Raw genomic sequence first — 25,383 nt, 5'->3', positions numbered from 1 at the left:
GATGATCCACATCCTCTCTCTGCTAGATGGGGCAAAACTGGCCTGGCATCTCCCCTCTGGGAGTGAGTGGACTCCATCCTGCTCCACCGCCAGTGATTCTTGTAACAATTCAAGGAGCCAGGTCGAGCAGCCTCAATGGCCTCTGATCTGCTTCATCTCCATTGTGGAGTTTAGAATCCTGGTCTCCGAACGTGATTGGTGGGAGGACAGCGTGGTCACCATCTTCATGCAAAGCTTCTTGGGGAAGATTAAGGATGAGACCCGTCTGGCACGTAGAAGCGTCACCTTGGCACCATGCTTCTATCACCTAAATGCCTGCGGTCACTTCCAATGCCTAAATGACTAGGTCTCACTGTCCCTGCTCCCCAACTCCTACTGCCAATTTCAGTGGACCTGGCCTTTCTCCACCCAGGCCTTCGTGGAGTCTGGGGGGGGACGGGACTTCATTCTGCAGCTACAAATACCCACCATCCAGTTGTCCCCACCGTTCATAATATTCTCAGTCTATGGGGACCCACTCCCAGGACAGGTTATCTGGACCACTGTTCCTCTGCCGTTATGCATGGGTCTTTTGGCCATCCTCTTCTCCGGCAGGAGCCGCATTTTTTTCATTGCAAAGAAAAACAGATCTCTCAAACCATGCATAGATTACTGCAGTCTGAATGCCAGCAATCCCCTGCCAAAAAATAACTGAGCTCTTTGATTGCCTGCAGAGCGCCAAGATATTTATGAAACTGGATCTCCGGAGTGCGTGCAATCTCATTCATATCAAGGCTCGAGACGAATGGAAGATCACCTCCAACGCATGTGATGGGAATTATGAGAATCTGATAATGCCCTTTGGGCTTTGCAGTGCTTTTGCAGTCTTTCAGAAGATGGTCAACGAGAGCTTCCATGACTCGCTGGTCTCCTGTGTGGTCATATATTTGGACGACATTCTGAGTTTTCCCCAGACCTTGAGCTCCCATCATAAAGATGTTCAGACTGTTTGCGCCTCTGGGAAAATAATCTCTGTCTGAAACATGAAGGAATCATGAAATATAGTAAATAAATTATAAACAACTTTAATAAGCAATTACAAAGAAACTCTAAAATCTTACAAAGTGAAAGTGCAATGAGGATACAATGAAATTGCATGCAGTAGATATGACATCAATACTTATAAGGACCGTTGTCATATAAATATTCGCACACAAAGCAACACTAGCTAACTGATGTATTAACCGCAAGGACAAAGTTACCATAGATATGTTACAATGTATCGTACACAGTGAAACGTTGTATTACTTTAGTACAGTTTTGCAATGTTCTAAACAATGTCCTAAAGAATTAGCAAGCCTGTATCCAAAAGTGATGGAGCTGGTTATAAAAGCATGAATTAACAAGATGAGGGAAATGTGGACGTCCTTGACAAGTTCTCCTGTTGATAGGAGTACATATGCTGATGTGGAATCTATTAAAGCTGTGGTCACGTTGTATTCTTTAGCTGTTTGTAGATATGTGTCAGATGAGTTCCCACAAAAAACAAAAAGTCTCTTTCATCTTGATTAGGCTTCCTCTGGGGATGAATGTAAATCAATCAAGAGCAGATATGAGGTAGCACAAGTCCAATGTTTGTAACACGCTGTTGGGAAACATCAGATTAAAAGTTGTTGATTCTACAAAAAATAATGTACAGAAGATTATTCTATTGAAGAAAATGTAATGTATGTTTAAATACAAACCTTAATATCGAGGTGAAAAATATTACCTAATGAACAAATAACAAAAAGTGAGTTAAAAATGTGCATTTACTGTGGTGAGTTTGAGTCCCACAGCAACTTCTACAATCAAATAAATGGGTCGAGTTAATAATAATGCACTCTCAAAAGACATCCAAGAGGGGAATCGTAAAAATCCTTATATTACCTTATAAATATCTTAAATCGATGTGCTTGAAAGGTTGGAACATCAGGAAAATCTATACAAACTCATATAGAAGTTACAGCTGCATAATTTTTCTTTTGTTAAAACGGGAACTCAACACTGCTTCTGCTTTTCATTGCATCCATGGAAATTGCAAACATTATACATGAGTTAGCCAAATTATCCCAAAACAGATCTAAATTCAGATATAATAAAAAAAAAAAGTCACTCTAGTAGTCAATGTGAATCTCCCTGCTCACCCTTGGCAACGTAGCAGCAAGCTGTCCAAAAAAGGGCGCAGCTGCGCATTGCAAAGTCCATGGCCCAATCAGAGCAAATCTTAGGTTTCAACCTCCTAATACCGTGACAAACGTCACTGAAGGAAGTGTGTAAAACTTATATGTGTTGAGCAAAAGCTTTGCCGCTGCAAACGAATACTCAAGGTAAAGCAAAGATAGATGGTAAAGAACCGAAACCAGTTCATAACAGCACTGGCCATTCAATCTCCAGGTGTAAACCAGATGGACTGAAGAGTATTCCATTCATCAATAAACCTCTGCTCCCTCCGTACATGGCCTAGAAATATCCCCACCATGACTGTGGTGTATCTGTTGAGATCAGACTGACCGTGTGCTAATCTGATCCCGTGGTCCTGTTTACTTCCAATACAGCTAAGGTGTTCCCTAAACCTGACCCCCACCGGGTGCTTCGTTTGACCAATACAAATCAGATCACATGGGCAAACGATAGCATAAGTTACTTGCCAGGTTTTACCTGTAAAATGACCCTTAAATGCACATTGAAATGTTAATGTTGAGTTTTTGTAATGTTCCAAGAGTGACCGCTCTGATTCAGGAATCACAGCAGAGGAAATCACAAGCTCTCTAAGCCAGCTCCTCTTTTGAATGGCAAGGATAGGGGCCTCTTTGCACACGGCATCACCTGGGTTTTTGACATTGTGTGCACTTATTATGGGGCAGATTTTAAAAGGTTACACGCGTAACCCTTACACACACACACGCACACACACACACATAACACACACACACACACACACACACGCACACACACACACACACACCCCCGTGTGTGCCGAGCCTATTTTGCATAGGCTTGGTGACACGCGTAAGCCCCGGGGCTTGCAAAAAGGGGCGGGGCGTGGGTGGTCCGGGGTGGGGGGCAGGGTGGGGCGTGGCCTGAGCCTCCAGGCACAGTGGCCATTTGCCGCTGTGCTCGGGATCGCGGACCGGCCGCTGGCCTGCCAGGAGGCAGGCGTAACTTCTTCAACAAAGGTAAGGGGGGGTTCTAGGTAGGGCTGGGGGGTGGGTTAGGGAGGGGAAGGTGCGGGGGGGGGGGTGGAAGGAAAGTTCCCTCTGAGGCCGCTCCGATTTCGGAGTGGCCTGGGAAGGAATGGAGGCAGGCTGCATGGCTCGGCGTGCACAGGTTGCACAATTGTGCACCCCCCTGTGCACACCGACCTTGGATTTTATAACATGCACGCGGCTGCACACGCGTGTTATAAAATTGGGCATAGATTTGTTTGCGCAGGTTTTAAAATCTGCCCCATGTGTTTTTAATACTGGTATGTGGGTACGTGTCCCCTGAAACTGTGGCCTAGAGTTGGGAATGTTTGCATTTTCATCTTGTTTTGTATGTGCGCATATTACATTTTTTTTAAATTAATATATGCACTTTAAACATTTGTTAATAAAATATTCTGTACAACTTATTTAGGCACGTATAACCCGATTTTGTATATAGTGTTATGCACAGAAAAGATCAGGATTTTGAGGGGGCAGAGTTGGGATTTACGCACAGACGTTTTAGGTTAAAAAGCGTGCATATAACTTAACCTCACAAGTTACGTGCTGCAATGAGGAGGTGTAAATGTGCGCCTTATTGCAGATCTTGGGAGCCTGCTGAGTGTTAACCCCAGGACGCCTCCCTTCTCCAGCCGGGAGGAAGGGGCCGAGCACAGTGTGCGCAGTAATCTCAGGTGAGGGCTTCCTCCCTAGCAGTTGCTTGTGAAGCAATTCAATATTTTATTTCCTCCTTTGTTTTTTGATATTAGTTGTTTCCATTCTCTTAGATTTTACAGCTTTACCCGTGGATATATTTTTAATTAAAAAGAAAGCCAGACTTGAAGAACTGAGCATGAGTAGCGCAGTTACATGCAGGGCAGGGCCGGTGGTAGCTTTTCTGCTGCCCTGTGCTGCCCCCTCCCTCCCGTTCATTCATTCTCTGTCCCAGGCCCAGCTCCCTCCGGTGATACAAACTAAAAACTGACACCACCCCCCCCCCCCCTCGAACCCATGGCTGGTGCAAGGGTATTAAGTGCCCTGAGTGATCCTTATAGCCTTGCACAACACCCCCCGCTCCATTCCACACACACAGTTACAGAGTTCTGCATTTATATATTTATGCATGAGAATTATGCAAGTACAGTATTCTGAGGTAAAAATATCCCTTACATTATATTTACTTGCACTGCTGTGATGCCGACCAGAAATCCCTGCAAAACATACACCTGGAACCCATAGGGTATCAGGCCTATTGTGATGTGTGCTGGGTGTGGGCTTAACCCTCCGAAAGCCTTAAAACACCAATACACTTCCTATTAGGAGAACCCCTCACCTCAGTGACACATTCAGAACATAAACCTACCTTCACCAAATACAGAATAGAGCAACCATAAAGAAGAAATACAAATGTTTAGACAAAAACTGAAATGGAAAGCGCAAGGAGCCAGACACTCTATGCAGTGCAACAATGAAAAAGCAGAACCATCACCATTCCTCAAACATCAAACAATAAAATCAAGAAATAAAATAAATACATAATCATAATACTAAAAACATACTAATAATATTATTTCAAAAAGAAGCTGATGAATAAAAGATCAAATAATTAAAAACCCATATAAAAGTTTTTTTTAAATGTCCCAAACACCAATAAAATGTTTCAAAACAGCAGACACAGCAAATAACACAAACTAAAAATGATTTTAAAAATTCACGCTCTCCATACCTGGGAGCTTTTGATTTCTAGTCACCACGAGATTGTCATGGATTAGTGGAAGAGGGATGCACAAACTTTCTCCTCTCTTTCTTATATACACACACATGTACAAGCTGATACACACATACGCTCCCTCTCAGACAAACCTGCAGGCGTCTCCAGCTTTCTCTGGTTGGGAGATACCAGCATCCCCAGTCCCTCATCTTCATTTCAGCTGCTGGCAGGTTGGAATCCACCTGCAACACCCATTCTCACACACACACACACACACACTCACACACACACAGCTCTCATTCTCACACACACACACACACACACACACACATCCACACACTCACACACTCAGCTCCCATTCATACACACACACACCCACAGCACTCATTCTCAAACTCACACACACACATAGCTCCCATTCATACACACACACACACAGAGCACTCATTCTCACAATCACACACATCCACACAGCTCTCATTCTCACACACACACACACACACACACACACAGCACTCATTCTCTCAATCACACACATCCACACACTCACACACACAGCTCCCATTCATACACACACACACACACACACACACAGCACTCATTCTCTCAATCACACACATCCACACACTCACACACACAGCTCCCATTCATACACACACACACACACACACAGCACTCATTCTCTCAATCACACACATCCACACACTCACACACACAGCTCCCATTCATACACACACACACACACAGAGCACTCATTCTCACACACACACACACACACACACAGCTCCCATTCATACACATGCCCACACTGAAGGCAGACCCCCTCTCTTTCTTTTCTCAGCAGCCTCGGAGCCTCTCTTGTTCCTCTGCTGCCGCTGTCACTGCTGCCACATGGCTACCAGGGAGGCCCATTCTGCTGCCTCCTCTGTGCAGGCCCTGTGGTATTAAAAATTTGCGGGGCTTCCAGTTCCTCCATGTTGATCTCATACATTGCAAGATCGGCATAGAGAAAGTGCTACTCTTGCACATTCCCAAAGATAACATATGCCTATCGCTAAAAATTCAAAAACAATTTATTTTTTTTTACCTTTGCTGTGTGATCTTTGTTTTCTAATCAGTTGGTCACAGGCTTTTTTTCCCCCACCTTCCCTTTCTTGGTCTTTTGCCAATTCCTTTTACAGGGTCCCCTTTTTTTTGTTTTTTCTTTATCCACCTATCTTCTTCTTTTCTTCCCTCAAACACACTCTCAGGCTCTCATTCTCACAAGCTATCTCTCTTTCACTCACACACACTCAGGTTCTCATTCTCACACACTCTCTCTCTCTCACACACCCACATTCAGGCTCTCATTCTCAAACACTGTCTCTCTCACACATATACACAGGCACAGGCTCTCACACCCACATACTGACTCACACACACAGCTCTCGCTCTCAAATGCTCTCTCTCATTCATACACAGCCTGGAGACAATACCCTTATTCAATAAACATACACATGGTTACTGTGACTCCAACATCACTCTAAGCTTCAACAGCAAGAGGAAATGTGGAAAAAAGGATTTGCACTCACAAAGACGGGAGTAGCTGGCTTGTTACGGCGGTTACTACCCCAAACCAAATATCCAAATTACTACCTCCACCTTCCTCTATTCCTGATGCCTTTCAACTAGCTTGATCACTCCATTCTTATACTTCACTTTCAATGCATATCCAGCATAGTTCTCTGCTTCAACAGCAGGGGAAAAGAAAAAACTGTTTACTTCACACATCCAGCAGAGCTCTCTGCTTAAACGGCAGGGGAGAAGAAAAAAGGGTTCGCACTCACAAAGCGGGGAGTAGCTGGCTTGTTACGGCGGTTACTACCCCAAACCAAATGTACCTGATACTTCACTCTCGACGCATATCCAGCATGGCTCTCTGCTTCAACGGCATGGGAGAAAGACTGATACATCACAAATTTCCAGCATAGCTCTCTGCTTCAACGGCAGGGGAAAAGAAAAACTGATACTTCACGCATATCCAGCATAACTTCAACGGCAGGGGAGAAGAAAAAAGGATTCACACTCACAAAGCGGGGAGTAGCTGGCTTGTTACGGCGGTTACTACCCCAAACCAAATGTGCCTGATACTTCACTTTCGATGCATATCCAGCATAGCTCTCTGCTTCAACGGCAGGGGAGAAGAAAAAAACTGATACCTCACGCATATCCAGCATAGCTCCCTGCTTCAACGGCAGGGGAGAAGATAAACAACCAATAAGGGCTGTATAACATAATCTGGGTAAAAACAAATAAGCATGGGTGTAGCTTGCTTATTGCGGCGGTTACTACCCCTACTACCTCTAACTAATCAAGCTAGATATTTCACTTGGATGCAGCTCCATCACCGCTCTCTACATTAATGGCGGGGGTGGAAGGGAATTAGAACCAAGAGCTAAGAGAAACAGATAAGTATGGGAGAAGAAATGAGGGAAGCTTGCTGGGCAGACTGGATGGGCCATTTGGTCTTCTTCTGCCGTCATTTCTATGTTTCTATGTTTCTATGTTTCTATGTCTCTCACATACACAGGATCTCTCACTCTCACATGCTGTCTCTCTCTCACACACAGGATGTCTCACTCTCACATGCTGGTTCACACAAACACACAGGCTTTCTCACACCCACATACTGTCTCACACACACAGCTCTCACTCTCAAATGCTCTCTCTCATTCATACACACTGTCTCTCTCTCACATACACAGGATCTCTCACTCTCACATGCTGGTTTACACAAACACACAGGCTTTCTCACTCTCACATGCTGTCTCATAAACACACACTCTCAATCTCACATGCTATCTCACACACACAAACACACACACAGAGGCTGTCACATGCTGTCTCTCTGATCATACAGGTTCTCACTCCTACACACAGTCCATCAACTCACTCTCACACAAACAATCTCTCAACTCACTCTCATACACAGACACACTCTATAGGGCCTCAGTTTCACTCTCACGTCTGGGCCTCCTCTTCGTGGGTCACTACGGGATAGGCTCCGCCTCAGCCCTGATCTTCTCGGGCACTGTGAGGTGAGATCCTCAGTGGTCCTGCTACCAGGCCTCCTCTTCTCGATGGGATCCTCTGTGGCCTCCATCCTGCCCATGCGGCTCCAGCAATGATAAGCAGGAAAGAGGAAGGGCACCTGGACATAACCTTTTCTTTGGGCCGTGATGGGATGAGTTCCACCAGCATAAAAGTAACACCCACCCCTGCCCCCTCTCGCTATGAAACTGCCTCCTGCTTTTTCTGCTGCCGCTGGTGGACCCGATCCATCGGTGGCAGAAAAAGCAAAGTTGTTCCGGTGCCGGTGGGATCAGGTCCACCAGTGACAACACGGGCCTCTCCCTGCTCCTGATCCTGCCCTGCTGGGTAATTGCACGGTTAGCACAGGCAGCAGTAGTGCCGGGTCTGGTGCAGGGCCAGCTCTAGTGCAAAAAGCAACCCTTCCCCAGGCCTCTCTGCAGCCATGCCACCATGGGATGGGGGGTGCTGGTGGTGCTCCGAGCGACTGCCCAGCTTATCCAGCCCTGGTTACATGAGACCTGAGTGTCAGTGCCAGCGTGACTGTCACAGATACCAAATCAAAAAAACTGGCAAAGTGCCAGTGAGGAGTTTTACATAGGCGGGCAAAGAATCTTACGTGCGGTGTGAATTGTGAAATCAGTGAATGGTACCAAACAAACATAAGAGGCATTTAGAGCAAAACCGTGGACCTGATGGGCAGACCTCGGTAGATTAGGCTCGTCACCTTCTTTTCTTGATTACAAAAATCCTTGAAAATGATGGAAAAATGTTTCAAGGCATCTGAGAAAGCTCTCTTGGCCTCAGAATGAATGGCTGACAAAAAGGACCCACAGGTACAGTAATTTTAATACTGCGCAGGTGCCCATACTCTCGTGCATGGCTGTGCGAGCAGACCTGTGCTGCGCGGGTGCCCATACATTCCTGCATGGCTGTGCGAGCAGACCTGTGCTGCGTGGGTGCCCATACACTCGTGCATGGCTGTGCGAGCAGACCTGTGCTGCGCGGGTGCCCATACACTCCTGCATGGCTGTGCGAGCAGACCTGTGCTGCGCAGGTGCCCATACACTCCTGCATGGCTGTGCGAGCAGACCTGTGCTGCGCGGGTGCCCATACACTCGTGCATGGCTGTGCGAGCAGACCTGTGTTGCGCGGGTGCCCATACACTCATGCATGGCTGTGCGAGCAGACCTGTGCTGCGCGGGTGCCCATACACTCGTGCATGGCTGTGTGAGCTGACCTGTGCTGTAATTTTAGATCATGCGTGCATTTACGCACGTAAGGTTTCAAATATGCCTAGTGGGCGCAAGTGTGCTCCTAATTTTAAGCCGTTATCTGAGCAAAAGTAATTTGCATATCTTCCTTAGGAAATTGTTGGCTTTAATGCGCAGGGGTTAGCGGATTTTAAAACACGCTCGCACGAGGGACATTCCCAGTTTTTCCACTTGGTTCACCAGTTTGCCCGGTGAATCTGGAGGTCATCCAGACCGCTCTGGTTCTTCATCCTGCACACACACACACACACCCCAGTTGACCTGCACCCCTCACCCTGTTGGACTAAAACAAGGTTTCTGCAGACTTACATCTCGTCAGGAGCAGCAGTAAACACACGCGGCTCACAAGCAGTCGCGCGCTGCGGCCTCCGGTTTTAAAATGCAGATTTACGTGCATAACTGATGGCCCCGCCCATGCTCCACCCCTTTATTTTACTCGTGCACACATAATGTCCGGCTTTTACAATATGCGTTGCTCGAGGGTGGCCCCAATACTTGCTTATCTGGGCTTTTTAGCATGAACTGTGCTTTTATTTTTTTACAATTTATTTATAGAGTTTACAAATTACGAAGTTAGAAATAAGCTTTGTAGAAACACGTTAAGGGGTACAAATCAGAAACAAAACATAATAAGAACTCAATCTACGAGAAAGTAAAATACAAATAATCCCTCCTCAACATCTATTCCATAAGTGACAGGAATAAATGGGAGAAACCGGGAATAGCACAATACATCCTGCATCTCCAGGTAGCTCAGACTGGGATTCACATTCCTGGAACCTAAAAAAGAAAATTAACTGATCAGGGGCAAAGAAACGTAGCAATCTTGATAATACTTAATGATACACGTCCATGGTACCTTAATAAAACGGAGACTGCTAGTGCCAAGGCTTCTGATCTCATAGCGAGGAAACGCTTCCTCCTTTCCTAGCTGGCCCTGGCTAACGCAGGGAATATTCTCTCGGACCATTCAAATTTCAAAAATATAATTTCACAACGACTCAGATCAAATTCTGAGACAAATGAAACCCAAAAGAGTTAAACGCTCAGAAACGTCTACATTACAACTTTCAAGAAAATATGTCAAAGGGAGCATCAGGGTAGATGGAAGGAAATGCATTTTATTAAATGCAGGAATAGTCTCTTCAGACATCTGTAGAGTTTCAATAGGACACTTGTAGGTGTGATATGAGGAGTCTCGCCAGCCACCTGAGGGAAATTAAGCAGGCGTAGATTAAGACTTCTCAATACCCCTGGAAAGGGATCCCCCCTGTTCTTACGCCATAGTAGAATTACCAGACCGAAGGCCCTGCTCCTCGCTTTCTAGCTTAGTCACTCTGTTTTTATGTTCTTTTAATTGCTCACCATGTGTTTGAAAACTCACATTTTTGAAACAGCAAAGCAATTTTTGAAGAGCAGTTGGCTATTAGATTCCCATGAACAGAGATCAAGTCCCACAAAGAATCCAACGTCGTCACCACTGCGTCTTTGGAGGTCCCAGCTGCAGAGAAGGAGGGAAACCCAATGCCATAGCTCTGCAAGATGTTAGGATTTGTAGGCTCGTGGGCCCCTGGCCCGAGGTGAGGGTTGATACCAACTGTGGGGAGGAGCCCCACAGGTCCTCACTGTCAGGAGGGGAGGTCAGCGGTAGCAGGGGATACAGCAGTGAGTAGAGGAATAGAGTGTCCTGCGTCACAGCCACGTGATCACAGGAGCTAGTAGAGAGAGTACCGTGGGAGATCCCGAGGAGCAGGGTAAGGGACACAGTTCACAGAGAACCCACAGTATATTTAGGCTGAACTGGAGATGCAGGGACCTCTGAGAGAGAGTTCTAGGCAGGCCCCGAGGAGCAGGGAGCGTGAGACGGGAACTCCTGGAGGTCCGCAGCAGAGACTATCCCAAGGGGCAGAGCTGCGTAGCGAGAGAGGCTCTGGTGTGATGATGCAGGCTGTCCCGCAGAGCCGGGAAGCCCAAGTTGAATCTTCCGTAGTAGTGACGTCAGCAACCCCGAGAAGCAGGGCTGCGCCCGAAGGAATCTCTGGTAGAGAGACAAAGGCACTACCCCGAGGAGCGGGGAGGCGCCGAGTACAGTCACTTATGCAGCAAGTAGGCGCTGTCCCGAGGAGCGAGGAAGCACAGGTACAGTCACTGGTGCAGAACGTAGGCTGTGCCCCAAGGAGCAGGGTAGTGCAGGTACAGTCACTGGCGTAGGCACTGTCCCGAGGAAGCGCGGAGTCGATTCTCCAAAGCAGTAAGGCAGTTCCGAGGGACAACCCCGAGGAACAGGGAGGCCGGCAGGCAGGAACTCTGGAAGGCGCAGGGCTAGCCAAGGAGCAGGGAGAGAGCGCAAGCAGGCCCCCGAGGAGCGGGTAGGGATGTGCAGAGGGACGCCATACATTGCATTCGTGATTCGGATTCATCGGGGAGCAGATTCGTTGCATTCGGCCGTATGACGCCCTGATGCGTTAATAGGGCGATTTCTATTAGTGTCCCAGCTAAAATTAAAATTAACTACAACCCCCCCCCACCCTCCTGAACCCCCCCAAGACTTACCAAACCTCCCTGGTGGTCCAGCGGGGAGTCCGGGAGCCATCCCCTGCACTCACACCCTCGGTGCCGGTTTCATCATGGCGCCGATAGCCTTTGCCACAGGGGCTACCGGTGCCATTGGTCAGCCCCCGTCACATGGCCATCGGCGCTATCTTGTGCTCCTACCATGTGACAGGGGCTGACCAATGGCACTGGTAGCCCCTGTGACATAGTATGGGCAAAGGCTATCAGCGCCATTTTGAGTACTGGCATCAGATGGCCAGAGTGCAGGAGGTCGCTCCGGGACCCCCGTTGGACTTTTGGCAAGTCTTGTGGGGGTCAGGAGGCCCCCCCAAGCTGGCCAAAAGTCCCTGGGGCTACCGGTGCCATTGGTCAGCCCCTGTCACATGGTAGGAGCACAAGATAGCGCCGATGGCCATGTGACGGGGGCTGACCAATGGCACCGGTAGCCCCTGTGGCAAAGGCTATCGGCGCCATGATGAAACCGGCACCGAGGGTGTGAGTGCAGGGGATGGCTCCCGGACCCCCCACTGAACCACCAGGGAGGTTTGGTAAGTCTTGGGGGGGTTCAGGAGGGTGGGGAGTTTGTTTAAATTTTTATTTAGGTAGCCGTATAATTCGGCGAAGATTTGTGTATTTGTGGGGAATCGCAATACGTTTCGCTTCCCCCACGAATACTATGAATAGTGCAATATATGTTGCGGATCGCCAATACGGCGAAAACAAATGCACACCCCTAGGAGCGGGTACCAGAACCAGAGTTCAGAGTCTCAGGTAGATCCGATACAGGAACCACAGGGCCAAGGAGACAGGAGCAAGCACCAGTAGTGAAGGAACTCGTTGCCAAGTCAGCTAGCCAGGGGCGAAGGCGGTGCTTAAGAATCCCAACCTAGTGATGTCATGAGTCGGGGATGCCCCTGAGGTTCCCGCTCTTGGGCCTTCAAAGGAAGGCTCAGTGGTGCGCGCGCGCCTAGGAAGTCCCGGAGTTGGCGTGGGTGGCAGCGGCAGTGTCCCGACCGCCGTGAGGAGCCCTGGGAGCTCGGAGGAGTGCAGCGGCAGCGGCTAGCCCCAGCCGCGAGCAGGCCCGGAGAGGAGAGCTGAGCAGCACACGACGTGACTTGAATCGGTCGCAGCCACCTGCGACCAACGGTCATAACACAAGAAAGCCAGCGTGGGGGCAGCAGAGGTGGAACCAATCTCACCTGACCTAGCAATAGGCTGGGATTTTCCCCTCAATTCATGCTCTGATTCCTCCGAAATGGCAGAAACTCCTCCAAACGCCAGCGTAGCGCGGGCTCCTTCCAGCGCGGAAGCACCGATGATGACTTCATCTTCTGGCGCCGCACACAGCCCGCTGGAATCAGCATGGGGTGGGGTTCGGAGACTCAGGGCACTCAGAATGTTTCTTTGCCCGGTGATTCAGCCACTTCCTCCCCTGCGACCGTGACGGCGTTTTTTACACCGCAGTCCATTCTGGACACGAAGGCTGCTGTCTAAGAGGGACAGACACGAACTTTATCTTTCCTTCCAGGTGGCATCGTCCAGGTAACCGATGGAAAGAGACGGAAGGTAAGAGAGCAGCCCCGGCGAGCCCCAGGTCACGCTGCCATCTTTCAGCAACGTTTTTAAAACTGAACCCCCATAGTATCAGGGAGGAAGTGATTTTACCAGCATGCAAAGAGATCGTTCAGCTGATGCCTGGTTGTGCGGCAGCGGAGGACGTCTCAAAGGTGCCCTTGTCAAAAGACGGTCCATCGAAGAATCACCAAAATGTCCGAGGAGACCGAAAATAACGCCACCGTGAAGCTGCAGGGATGGAAAACGTTTGCCTTGCAATCAGATGCAAGCAGCGCTGTGAGTGGCAAAGCTCAGCCAATCTCCTTTGTAGGATTCATGGAAGGCTCTGAAATTATTGAGCAACAGACAAGAGCAATTGGTGCCCATATTTTGGCTGCAGTAAAGAGTCACTTTTAGAAAAACAATCTGTGTTCCTGTTTGCTCAGATGGTGCAGCAGCCAGGACAGGAAAAATCAAAGGCTTCCTCAGGCTCACAAAAAAAAAAATCCCCACTCTGATTACAGCACACATCAGGAAGCACTTACGGTGCAAAGCAACGATGGAGACAAACTCTGAGAGGTTCCTAAGATAGTCACCGACATAATCAGCTCACCCGATGAAATGAGATACTGTGTGAAGACAGGAGTGCAGAACACCAAACGCTGCTGCTGCTGCTGCTGCCTACTGAAATCAAGCTGATCTATTCCAATATTTCAAAGAGAAACACCCAAGTGTTAGATACATTTAAGGACAGACTGTGGTGTGCCGAGCTGCCCTGCTTTGCTGATGTTTTCCACAAGCTCAATTCCTTGGATGCCAGTATGCAGGGCCAAAGTGAAAATTTAATCTTCATGAATGAAGACAGGAAACAGAGAGTAGGATTAAATGGTCAATTTTCTCAGTGGAAAAGGGTAAACAGTGGAGTGCCTCAGGGATCTGTACTTGGACCGGTGCTTTTCAATATATTTATAAATGATCTGGAAAGGAATACAGCGAGTGAGGTGATCAAATTTGCAGATGACACAAAATTATTCAGAGTAGTTAAATCACAAGCGGATTGTGATACATTACAGGAGGACCTTGCAAGACTGGAAGATTGGGCATCCAAATGGCAGATGAAATTTAATGTGGATAAGTGCAAGGTGTTGCATATAGGGAAAAATAACCCTTGCTGTAGTTACACAATGTTAGGTTCCATATTAGGAGCTACCACCCAGGAAAAAGATCTAGGCATCATAGTGGATAATACTTTAAAATCGTCAGCTCAGTGTGCTGCAGCAGTCAAAAAAGCAAACAGAATGTTAGGAATTATTAGAAAGGGAATGGTTAATAAACGGAAAATGTCATAATGCCTCTATATCGCTCCATGGTGAGACCACACCTTGAATACTGTGTACAATTCTGGTCGCCGCATCTAAAAAATATATTGTTGTGATGGAGAAGGTACAGAGACGGGCGACCAAAATGATAAAGGGGATGGAACAGCTCCCCTATGAGGAAAGGCTGAAGAGGTTAGGGCTGTTCAGGTTGGAGAAGAGACGGCTGAGGGGGGATATGATAGAGGTCTTTAAGATCATGAGAGGTCTTAAACGAGGAGATGTGACTCGGTTATTTACACTTTCAAATAATAGAAGGACTAGGGGGCACTCCATGAAGTTAGCAAGTAGCACATTTAAAACTAATCGGAGAAAGTTCTTTTTCACTCAACACACAATAAAGCTCTGGAATTTGTTGCCAGAGGATGTGGTTAGTGCAGTTAGTGTAGCTGGGTTTAAAAAAGGATTGGATAAGTTCTTGGAGGAGAAGTCCATTAATCAAGTTTACTTAGGGAATAGCCACTGCTATTAATTGCATCAGTAGCATGGGATCTTCTTAGTGTTTGGGTAATTGCCAGGTTCTTGTGGCCTGGTTTGGCCTCTGTTGGAAACAGGATGCTGGGCTTGATGGACCCTTGGTCTGACCCAGCATGGCAATTTCTTATGTTCTTATGATAAAATGAATAATTTTTCCAAAAAGACTGTGATGTGGCTATCAGCAGTAGAAACCAATGAGCTGTCCAGGTTTCCATCTGCAGTGAATGCTGCTGCTCAGTTGGAAACCAGATAAAGTTCATTTGACAAATGTTGATCTACGATTTACTCGTCAGCTGTTCAGGAGGGGTTGAAAAAATACTTCCCATCTGTTTCACCCACTGGAATAGAGTGGCTGGTTTCACCGTTTGGAGCATCTGGTGAACACAGTATCAACACAGCATCAAACTTAACCTCTGTACAAAAGGACGAGTTAATTGAAGAATCTTCAGATAGCAAGTTAAAATCAATGTTACTTGACTGCTCTATTGATTCATTCTGGATTTCTCTGACAAATAACCTAGCAATCTGAAATAAGGATTTAGATATTGTAATGCCGTTTTTTTACATCACATTTATGTGAGGCCACATTTTCAACCCTTAAAACCAATGAAGTCAAAGAATATTTGAAAACTGACAGTGAGATGTGTGTAAGTTTTTCTATTATTCAATCCTGCATCAGAAAAACTGAATGCGGTACATCAATCCCAGATTTCTCACCAATGCACTATGCAAAGATTAAAACTTTAGTAAAAAAAAAAAATGAAATAACTTTGAATTCCAATAATAGCATGTCTAGAGGTTCATTTATTTTACGTACATCACTGGCCAGTGCATCAGGTGCTGTGTCTTACAGGGAGAAGAGCCATCATATTAAATAATACAGCGGCAGGCCTAAGCCACTAGGAACTGTGTAATCTCTATAAGCATTACCAGACCAGAGCAACACTAAGATCACAACCCAGAGAGAATTGCAGAGAATGAAAAGTTGTCATCACTGATGAAAAGCTGGATGCAAGAAAACCGGATATTGTGGTAAAGGAGAAAAACACAAGAACAGCATTGCTGATAGAAGCATCAGTACAAAACAACTACTGTGTTACTTATGGGGAGAGATCATTAAGTGCCAAGAGATGCAATCAGAGATAAGAAAAGAGGTGGCAGAAAGATACAGAGAAATAGTTCCAATCTTCTTCGTACCACCATCCTGATAAAAAAGAACATTCAAGTGTACTTTGGGTAATTGCCAGGTTCTTGTGGCCTGGTTTGGCCTCTGTTGGAAACAGGATGCTGGGCTTGATGGACCCTTGGTCTGACCCAGTATGGCAAGTTCTTATGTTCTTATGTTACTTGTACAGGTTACATCCCATGAACTCCTGAAGGAAGCTCTCTCTGGCATGACGCAAACAGTAAATTTGACAGACTGAAATCATATCCCGCATACCCTGAGACTTATAAGTGAGGTTCATTCCTGTCAATAAAAGTTAGGGATACACATTTCTTTTAAATGCATTTCTAGCTGGAATATAGTCATATTTTTTTATGTATCCCAAAAGAGAGGCAAAAGGACATACTAAGATTGCAGAAGATTGACAGAGTGAGTTTATTGATGTGAATCTGCTGTGATCTCCGTGAGGAGATAGCAATCTGATGTCAAAGCTCTGTAGGGAAAACTGGGAGTTAGCAATCTGTCAGAAAGCTCTGTTGTTAAAGCTCGTATTAGCAATCTGTAATTATTTAGAATAGTTGTAGGTGGATCCTTGGACCAGTGGCAGATGATCACACCCTCGGGGGGAATCCCGAGAGGGACCGCTGGTCAGGCTTAGTGTAGAAGACAGACACACATTAGTTCTTTCATTAGACAATATAGTAAATCACCAGAGGTGGCAGTAATGAGCTGGAATGCCCGGCTGGGCTGTAGTCCCTCAGATACTGGAACAGCAATCCCAGGGTGGCTGAGCTATAGAGAAACTAAGACAGTGAGTAGGCAGTATATGCAGAGTTCTGGAACAAGTCCTTGATGGTAACACTCACACAATAGTCTCTTAAGGCAGCCCAGGAGATGGTAAACATTAGGCCCTCGAGGAGTGAGTACCTGTACCCAGGGAAAGCTCCGAGAGATAGATGGAAACTCACAATGTTGTAAGCATCGATAACTTCTTAGCAGAAGTGGTATTCAGGAGCAAGTCCGGGACATGGGCCCTTGAGAAGCGAGTACCGGTTCCGGACTGCGACCTGCAAAGAAAAAGAGAGAGCGAGGCCCCCGAGGAGCGGGTACCTCTAGTGAAGTCCGAGGAGGCAGAGTAGCTAGGGTTGCGGAGAGCAAATCCCATCTGCAGTGACCAGGAGGAAGCTAGGTAACCAATCCCTTGCTAACTCGTCTTGTTAGCAAAACCTGAGACCTTAAATGTCTGGAGCTGGTGACGTCATCTCAGGGGGACGCCCCTGAGGTTTGCGCCAAGGCTGATACATCAGTCAGGCCATGCGCGCACGCCCTTAGGCATCTGGTCAACATGGTGGCTTGCAGCATTGAGCCAGTCTGGGAACGCCGGAGGAGGATGGCCTGGAGATGCCACAGCAGCTAGCCTTCCATCAACCCCGAAGGGAGTCACCAACAAGGTATGGTGGGCGGAGCAAAGATGTTGGACAGCGACGGACATAACAGTACCCCCCTTCAAAGGGCGGTCTCCTCTTTGGGTACCAGGTTAAGTTTTGAAAGATGCGTGAGATGGAATCAACGAAGCATCACTTATCCATGATAATGGTCTGAGGCTCCCAAGTGTGTACTTCGGGGCCGAACCCTTCCCATCTTAGAAGGTATTCAAAAATCTTGCCTCTGTTACGAACATCCAGTATCTCTTGATTTAGATCTCAAGTCTTCTTCTGCATAGATGACGGGTGGATCTTGAAATTTTGAAGACAATTCGCTGAGTATGAGCGGTTTCAGATGAAACATAGAATGCGATATGGAAATTGACCAAGTAGTAGCTTCAGACAGTAGGTGACTTTGCCAATACGATGAAGGACTGGGAATGGACCCACGTAGCGAGGAGCAATCCGAAAGGAGAATAGATGAATCAGAGGTGCATGGTTGACAACCAGACCTTGTCTCCTGGCTTGAAGACTGAAGCCTGCGCAAGGAGCGCATAGTAGTACTTCTTAGCATGGTCACTCGCTAAAATGAGCATGTCCTTGATCTGAAGCCACAGTCTATGGAATTCATCAGCAGTGGTTAAGTTGCTGGGGACGTCACTAAAACTTCAGTGGAAGTGGCGATGTTGAGAACGTCCAAAAACCACTTCAAAGATGACAGTCCAGTACATATAGCTGGATGAGAATTGATGATGTTGCCAGTGGATACGGACTGGGTAGTTACCAAGAGTATCTTAATATGTGCTGTGGCTCATCATGCACATCCTCCAAATGAAAAAGAGCATAAAATAGATACTCTAAGGTATAGGATCCATGAATATGGTAATGATGTTGAGCACCTTCAAGCCAGGGTGAACGTTGAAGGCTTATGAATATCAGCAGCAATGGAAAGGGCTGCTGTGGACGTCATAGCGTTCTTCAATAGAAGTGGCGGTGTTGTGAAACATCCAAAGCCCACTTCAAGTTGTAGTGCAATAGTGGATCTTCTGAATTGGTGAGAGGACTCTTCAGATATTCCACTAGAGCTTGAGGAGTAAAGTTGCCTCCTTTCCCTGAGTCCACCAGGGCAGGAGTCCAAACCGAACCTGGTCTGCAGGTCAAAGAGACTGGGAGAGAATGCGGAGGAGAAGATGCGGTAAGGCCCAAGAACAGTCCTCCTGCAGGACTTAGGCCCATCCGTTTCCCAGACGAATAGAGCATGTAGAGACATCATAGTCAGGCTGACCGCAATACATGCAGAGGCCGCGCTTCTTCCGAAATCTTCTCTCTTTAGAAGTCAAATGTCCACGACTAAGTTGCATAGGTTCATCTTTATCAGCAGCAGAAATTACTGGAACCTTTCGAGGTGCAGGTAAAGAGCTAGCCTGATTCAACCCAGATAACATCCTGAACCGGAGTTACTTCACCTTGTCCTGGAGCCGATGATCGATCCGAGTAGCCAAGGCTACTAATTCATCCAGCGAGTCAGGTGTTTCACGAGCAGCCAGCTTGTCTTTTAAACGGGTATCCAGGCCTCTGCAAAAGAGAGTCTTGAGACATTTGGGGTCCCAGCAAAGTTCCGCCGCAAGAGTTTTAAACTCTATGGCAAATTCAGCCAATGATCTGTTGCCTTGCTTCAAATCCACCAAAGCAAAACCGGCTACAGAATTTCGAGCAGGGTCATCAAAAACGGATTTAAATAAGTCCATAAATCCTTCTATGTCCTGCAAAATAGGGTCCTTGTGCTCCCACAAAGTAGATGCCCAAGACAAGGCCCTACCATCCAAGTAAGAAAGGATGTAGGTAGTCTTGGAGAGAGCAGTAGGAAATAAAGATGGTTGTAAGGTAAAGTGCATGCAGCACTGGTTTAAAAAGCCCCGGGTCTTCTGTATTTCTCCAGAGAAGCGGATAGGAGCCGCCAGTGGTACAGCAGTCTTTAAAGTTACCTCCTGTAACTGACTTTCATGGTTAGAAGCAGTACTTTGAACTTTCTGTGTGTGTAGCTGATGAAAAGCTGAAGTAAGTTTTTCCAAGGTGTCCTGTTGTTCCACAATGTGCTGAGCCAAGCCCGGTATAGCCTGCAAGGCATTGAGTTGTGCTGGATCCATGTAGTTACCCGAACTCTGGAGTCAAGCCGGAACTTTGGACACAAACCGGATCCTTGGAGTTAAGTGGAACCCTGGACACAAGCCGGATCCATGGAGTTAGCAAGAACCCTGGAAACAAGCCGGAATCATGTAGATAAACTGGAACCCTGGAATCAAGCCAGAATCAAGTAGTCAAGCCAGATCCATAGAGTTAAACTGGAACCTAGGAGACAAGCCGGAATCTTGGAGACAAGCTAGATCCATGGAGTTAGCAATCTGATGTGAATCTGCTGTGATCTCCGTGAGGAGATAGCAATCTGATGTCAAAGCTCTGTAGAGAAAGCTGGGAGTTAGCAATCTGTCAGAAAGCTCTCTTGTTAAAGCTGGTATTAGCAATCTGTAGTTATTTAGAATAGTTGTAGGTGGATCCTTGGACCAGTGGCAGGTGACCACGCCCTCGGGGAGAATCCCGAGAGGGACCGCTGGTCAGGCTTAGTGTAGGAGACAGACACACACTAGTTCTTTTATTAGACAGTATGGTAAACCACCAGAGGTGGCAGTAATGAGCTGGAGGCGCCCGGCTGGGCTGTAGTCCCTCAGGCATTGGAACAGCAATCCCAGGGTGGCTGAGCTGTAGAGAAACTAAGACAGTGAGTAGGTAGTATATGCAGAGTTCTGGAACAAGTCCTTGATGGTAACACTCACACCATAGTCTCTTAAGGTAGCCCAGGAGTTGGTATGTATTAGGCCCTCGAGGAGCAAGTACCTGCTTCCAGGGAACACTCTGAGAGATAGATACAACTCACTGATGTTAGACAACAAAGACTTCTTAGAAGCAATATATCAAACCACCAGAGGTGGCAGTAGTGAGCTGGAAGCACCCGGCTGGGCTGTAGTCCCTCAGATACTGGAACAGTGATCCCAGGGTGGCTGAGCTGTAGAGAAACTAAGACAGTGAGTAGGCAGTATAAGCAGAGTACTGGAACAAGTCCTTGATGGTAACACTCACACAATAGTCTCTTAAGGCAGCCCAGGAGATGGTATACATTAGGCCCTCGAGGAGTGAGTACCTGGTCCCAGGGAAAGCTCTGAGAGATAGATGGAAACTCACAATGTTGTAAGCAGTGATGACTTCTTAGCAGAAGTGGTGTTCAGGAGCAAGTCTGGGACGTGGGCCCTCGAGGAGCGAGTACTGGTTCCGGACTGCGACCTGCAAAGAAAAAGAGAGAGCGAGGCCCCCGAGGAGCGGGTACCTCTAGTAAAGTCCGAGGAGGCAGAGTAGCTAGGGTTGCGGAGAGCAAATCCCATCCGCAGCAACCAGGAGGAAGCTAGGTAACCAATCCCTTGCTAACTCGGCTTGTTAGCAAAAACGGAGACCTTAAATATCTGGAGTTGGTGACGTCATCTCAGGGGAACGCCCCTGAGGTTTGCGCCAACACTGGTACATCAGTCGGGCTGTGCGCGCGCGCACCCTTAAGCATCTGGTCAACATGGTGGCTTGCAGCATCGAGCCGGGCCAGGAACGCCGGAGGAGGTCAGCCTGGAGACGTGGCAGCAGCTAGCCTTCCATCAACCCTGAAGGGAGTCACCCACGAGGTATGGTGGGTGGAGCAGAGACATCGGACAGCTTGTTAATTTTACTTAAAGTTAAGGAAGCAGGTTAACCATCAAGAAACTGAGAACATCCTTGTTGGAGACATTGCTCCAGGATCCTCAATGTCTCTACAATGGCTCTTGGACATCTTGACACACAGACTACAGTCACATGAGCTTGCTGTGAAAGAAGAGCCAATTGTTTCTGTCCAGAATTCATTAGGCAGTACAGAGATTATTTTTTACCTGAGTTAAGGATGAATCAGGATGCCTTTGAAGATCCTGCAAAGGAAACTATTTATTTTAAAAAATGTATTACGCCCATAACAGAAAACTGTGCTGGGCAGATTACAACAAAGTTATATGAAGTACTTAGAAAATACCATGTAGGAAGATTACTTATATAATCTAGAAAATCCAGAGCTGAGAACAGGACTTGAGAAGTAAAAACTAGGAGACTGTTTGAAAGAACAAGAGGCTGAGTTTACCATCCTTTCAAACTAATATATGTACCTTCAGAGGATTCTAAACTCTGTGAGTGATCATTTTAAAGTTAAACTTGATTGAGGGAGAAAGGTAAAAGCATTTTTACAAACACTTATAGTACCTATAGAAGTTCTTATTTGTTACATAAAATACCAGTAAGGGGAAAAAAGAAAGTTTATGTGAGATGAGGTATTGATTAACACTAATGTGAATTATTTAATTTCATTGTTGTTAATGCCCCTATGTTCTTCTGATAAGCTTCATCTTTTCTGCCAACTGAAAGAACAAAGACAATCCATCCAAGCACAGAAAATATATGTAACTGTGATTGCGTGGCATGGTCTTTGGCTTCATAGAGGCATGCCAGAGGATAAAAAAATCCAACTTTATTCTTAATAAAAAGAAAGACAGCAAAAAGTCTGCTTGATTTTGTTGCGATCCCCCCTGCTGCTGCGCTGCAGGAGGTCTCTTACCTTCCTCCAGAGGCCGCTCTGAAGCCAGGGCCTCGCCTGCGCATCATCCAGGACTTGCTCCAGGGCCTGAGAGGCCTAGCTGCTCCTGAGGCATGCCGGTGGCTTGCAGCCTCAGTGTTTGGACTTCCTGTTGGGCGACGCCCTTCCCTAGGGGCTGGCCCGCAGCTCTCTACCCTAGTTATAGGACCAGCGGTGGGCGGTCCTGGCAAGCTCCTCCCAGGGAGTTGCCTTCTACCTCCAGTATTTAAGGACTTTCGGTTCACTGTGTCTTTGCCTTCGGATTGGGTTACACAGTTGCCTGTGGTCTCTCCCGATCCAGGTCCTCCGTGACTACGACGCCTGCTTGTCGTCAGCCTGCCTTGACTCTGGTCCGTGACTCCGACTCCTGCTTGTCTTCAGCCTGCCTTGACTCCGGTCCGTGACTCCGACTCCTGCTTGTCTTCGGCCTTCGGATTGAGTTACACAGTTGCCTGTGGCCTCTCCCGATCCAGGTCCTCCGTGACTACGACTCCTGCTTGTCGTCAGCATGCCTTGACTCCTGTCCGTGACTCCGACTCCTGCTTGTCTTCAGCCTGCCTTGACTCCGGTCCGTGACTCTGACTCCTGCTTGTCTTCAGCCTGCCTTGACTCCGGTCCGTGACTCCGACTCCTGCTTGTCTTTGGCCTGGGATCTGTGCATTACAGTTGTCTGTAACCTTGCCGGTCCAGGTCCTCTATGTTTCCTGATGTCTGCCTTGACGTGTGCCTGTTGTCTGCTCCTGTTCCTGCCAGCCGAAAGGGCTTTGGATGTGAGTATCCCAGCATCGGAGTTCCTGTTCGCCTGGGTCTTCCCCGCGCCCTCCTTCTCAGCGTGGTCCGCGACCAGCCTTCCTAGGCTGTGTAGGGCGCGTCTGGGACAGGGTGGTCCGCGACTCAGTCCCACGGGTGGGCTGAGTAGGGCGCCCTGATGGACAGTGCAATGTTCCCGTCCAGCCTTGTCTTCAGTGTCTGCTTCAGCCCTTGTCCGGATGTCTACCTGTCTCTGCCTTGACCTGGTTCCTGAGCCTTCTGTCCTATTGGGCCCTGGAGTGGCCAACAGGAGGGATTCGTCCCACGGGCTCTTGAGCTTCTGCCAGCCGAGGGGGCTTCGGATGTGAGTATCCCAGCATCGGAGTTCCTGCTCGCCTGGGCCTTTCCTGTGTCTCGCTTCAGCCCTTGTCCTGATGTCTTCGTCTGCTTCAGCCTGCTTCTGCCCCGTCTGACGTCTTCTGTATAAGGACTCTGTCTGCCCTCGCCTCTGTCCGGCCTGCTGCCCATTGCCGTTCCCTGCGGCAGGTCCGAAAGGGCCGGGAACAGTCGGAGGACCGTTCATTAGTCAACTTCCCCGTGTTGGCTACCATGGGCATGCCGGTCCGGCTGAGGGCCGGACTTCCTGCTTCTGTTCCTGCCTGCCTGGCTCACCATGCCTGCTCAGCTCACCTCCCACGGTGTGGCCTTGGGCTCCTCCTGGGGTCCTGCCGTGGCCCAAGGGCTCACCACCCGCCCGAGATGACTGCGCCCGCGCGCGCTCGTAACAGATTTGCCAGGGTAGAGCAGAAATAGAGACCTGAGAACTGTACAAGATCTCAGCACAGCACCAGAAGATATCCAAACAAGCACTTACAGATATAAACTCAGGAAGGTGCTTGTGGACATTTTGTTAAGCAGACCATGATTACAATTAAGGGCTGACATGGACAGTCTTGCCATACAATCAGATTTGAAATGAACTCTAGCCAATTGGTAACAATTTGCTGACAATGCAGAGTGTTCCTCTGATTATCATAAGGATCATGAGATATCTGGAAGGCCAATAATTCAGATGTCTATGAACTGGCTAACCAATGAAAAAGGCATAATACCAGACATCAGCCACTTATGATCTAGACACTGATGGTGACAAGCTAAACTCCTCCTATGATGACTGCATGCAAAATCATCAGCACAGAAGTCTAAACGAGGAAGATCACAATGGACAACAGGAAGTGCTGGCATATGATATCACAGAGAGTCCTAGCAACACAGTGGAAAACCTGCCAAATATTTTGATTTGGCAGACTTCTGAAGCAGCTAAACGTCAGGTGATATAAATCTTAGATGGGTATAGCAACTTTAAAGTAACCACTTTTACTAGTAAGGTTTGTTAATAAATTTTGGGTGAATTTTTATATTTAAGTGATAACCTGCAGAGGATAGAGTTATTGGAAAAGTGTGGGGTCACATAGCCTATAATTGATTTGTACATGGTTATACAGCCTGGGAAGTGGGGGTCCACTAAGGGTTAGCCCATTTGTACACACTACAATTATAGATAATTTAGCCTAGAGATTAATTTGGGGAAATAGGAATCCAAGATTTTGAGATCAGACTTGTGATCCCCTGCGTTTATTTATTTTTATTTAATAATTTTTATATACCGATTTTTCATGTGAGCATATCAAATCAGTTTACAGTAATTAACAAATATTCATTTAAAAATATTTTCATTTTCAAAAGAAGAAAGGAAGTAGATACATAGTTTCATAATGTAAATAAATAAAATAGTAAACTAAAGATAAAAAAATAGTAAACTAAATAATCATAAAATTTAAACAATTAAAGAGGCAGTATAGTAAGAGTAGAGATAATAATTCAAAAATATACATTACCTTGGTATAAAATCAGTAATTTGAAATCATTAAGTTAACATCTCTTGGAAGGCTTGTTTGAATAGCCATGTTTTAATACCTTTTTTAAATAATTTAATGTCTGCTTCCAATCGTAATTCCTGTGGTAAAGCGTTCCAAAGTTGAGGTCCAGCAATAGAGATAGTTCTCTCTCGTACATTATTTAGATGCACAATTGATATGGAAATGAAGTGATGAAGTTAACCTTTCAA

The 25,383-nt window shown here is 47.0% G+C and overlaps 1 long non-coding RNA gene across 1 annotated transcript; it reads right to left on the bottom strand.

Moving 5' to 3' along the window:
• Positions 1-1,048: 1,048 nt before the first annotated feature.
• On the bottom strand, positions 1,049-22,548 carry LOC115081302. Its single transcript, XR_003853775.1, has 2 exons — positions 22,488-22,548; positions 1,049-1,658 (listed from the first exon to the last, which is right to left on the bottom strand). It is a non-coding gene; the product is annotated as an uncharacterized LOC115081302 (long non-coding RNA).
• Between the last annotated feature and the right edge of the window lie 2,835 nt (positions 22,549-25,383).

The sequence above is a fragment of the Rhinatrema bivittatum genome, unplaced genomic scaffold (assembly GCF_901001135.1).
Source record: "Rhinatrema bivittatum unplaced genomic scaffold, aRhiBiv1.1, whole genome shotgun sequence".
Lineage (NCBI taxonomy): Eukaryota > Metazoa > Chordata > Amphibia > Gymnophiona > Rhinatrematidae > Rhinatrema > Rhinatrema bivittatum.
This window is presented reverse-complemented; position numbering and strand designations above follow the sequence as displayed.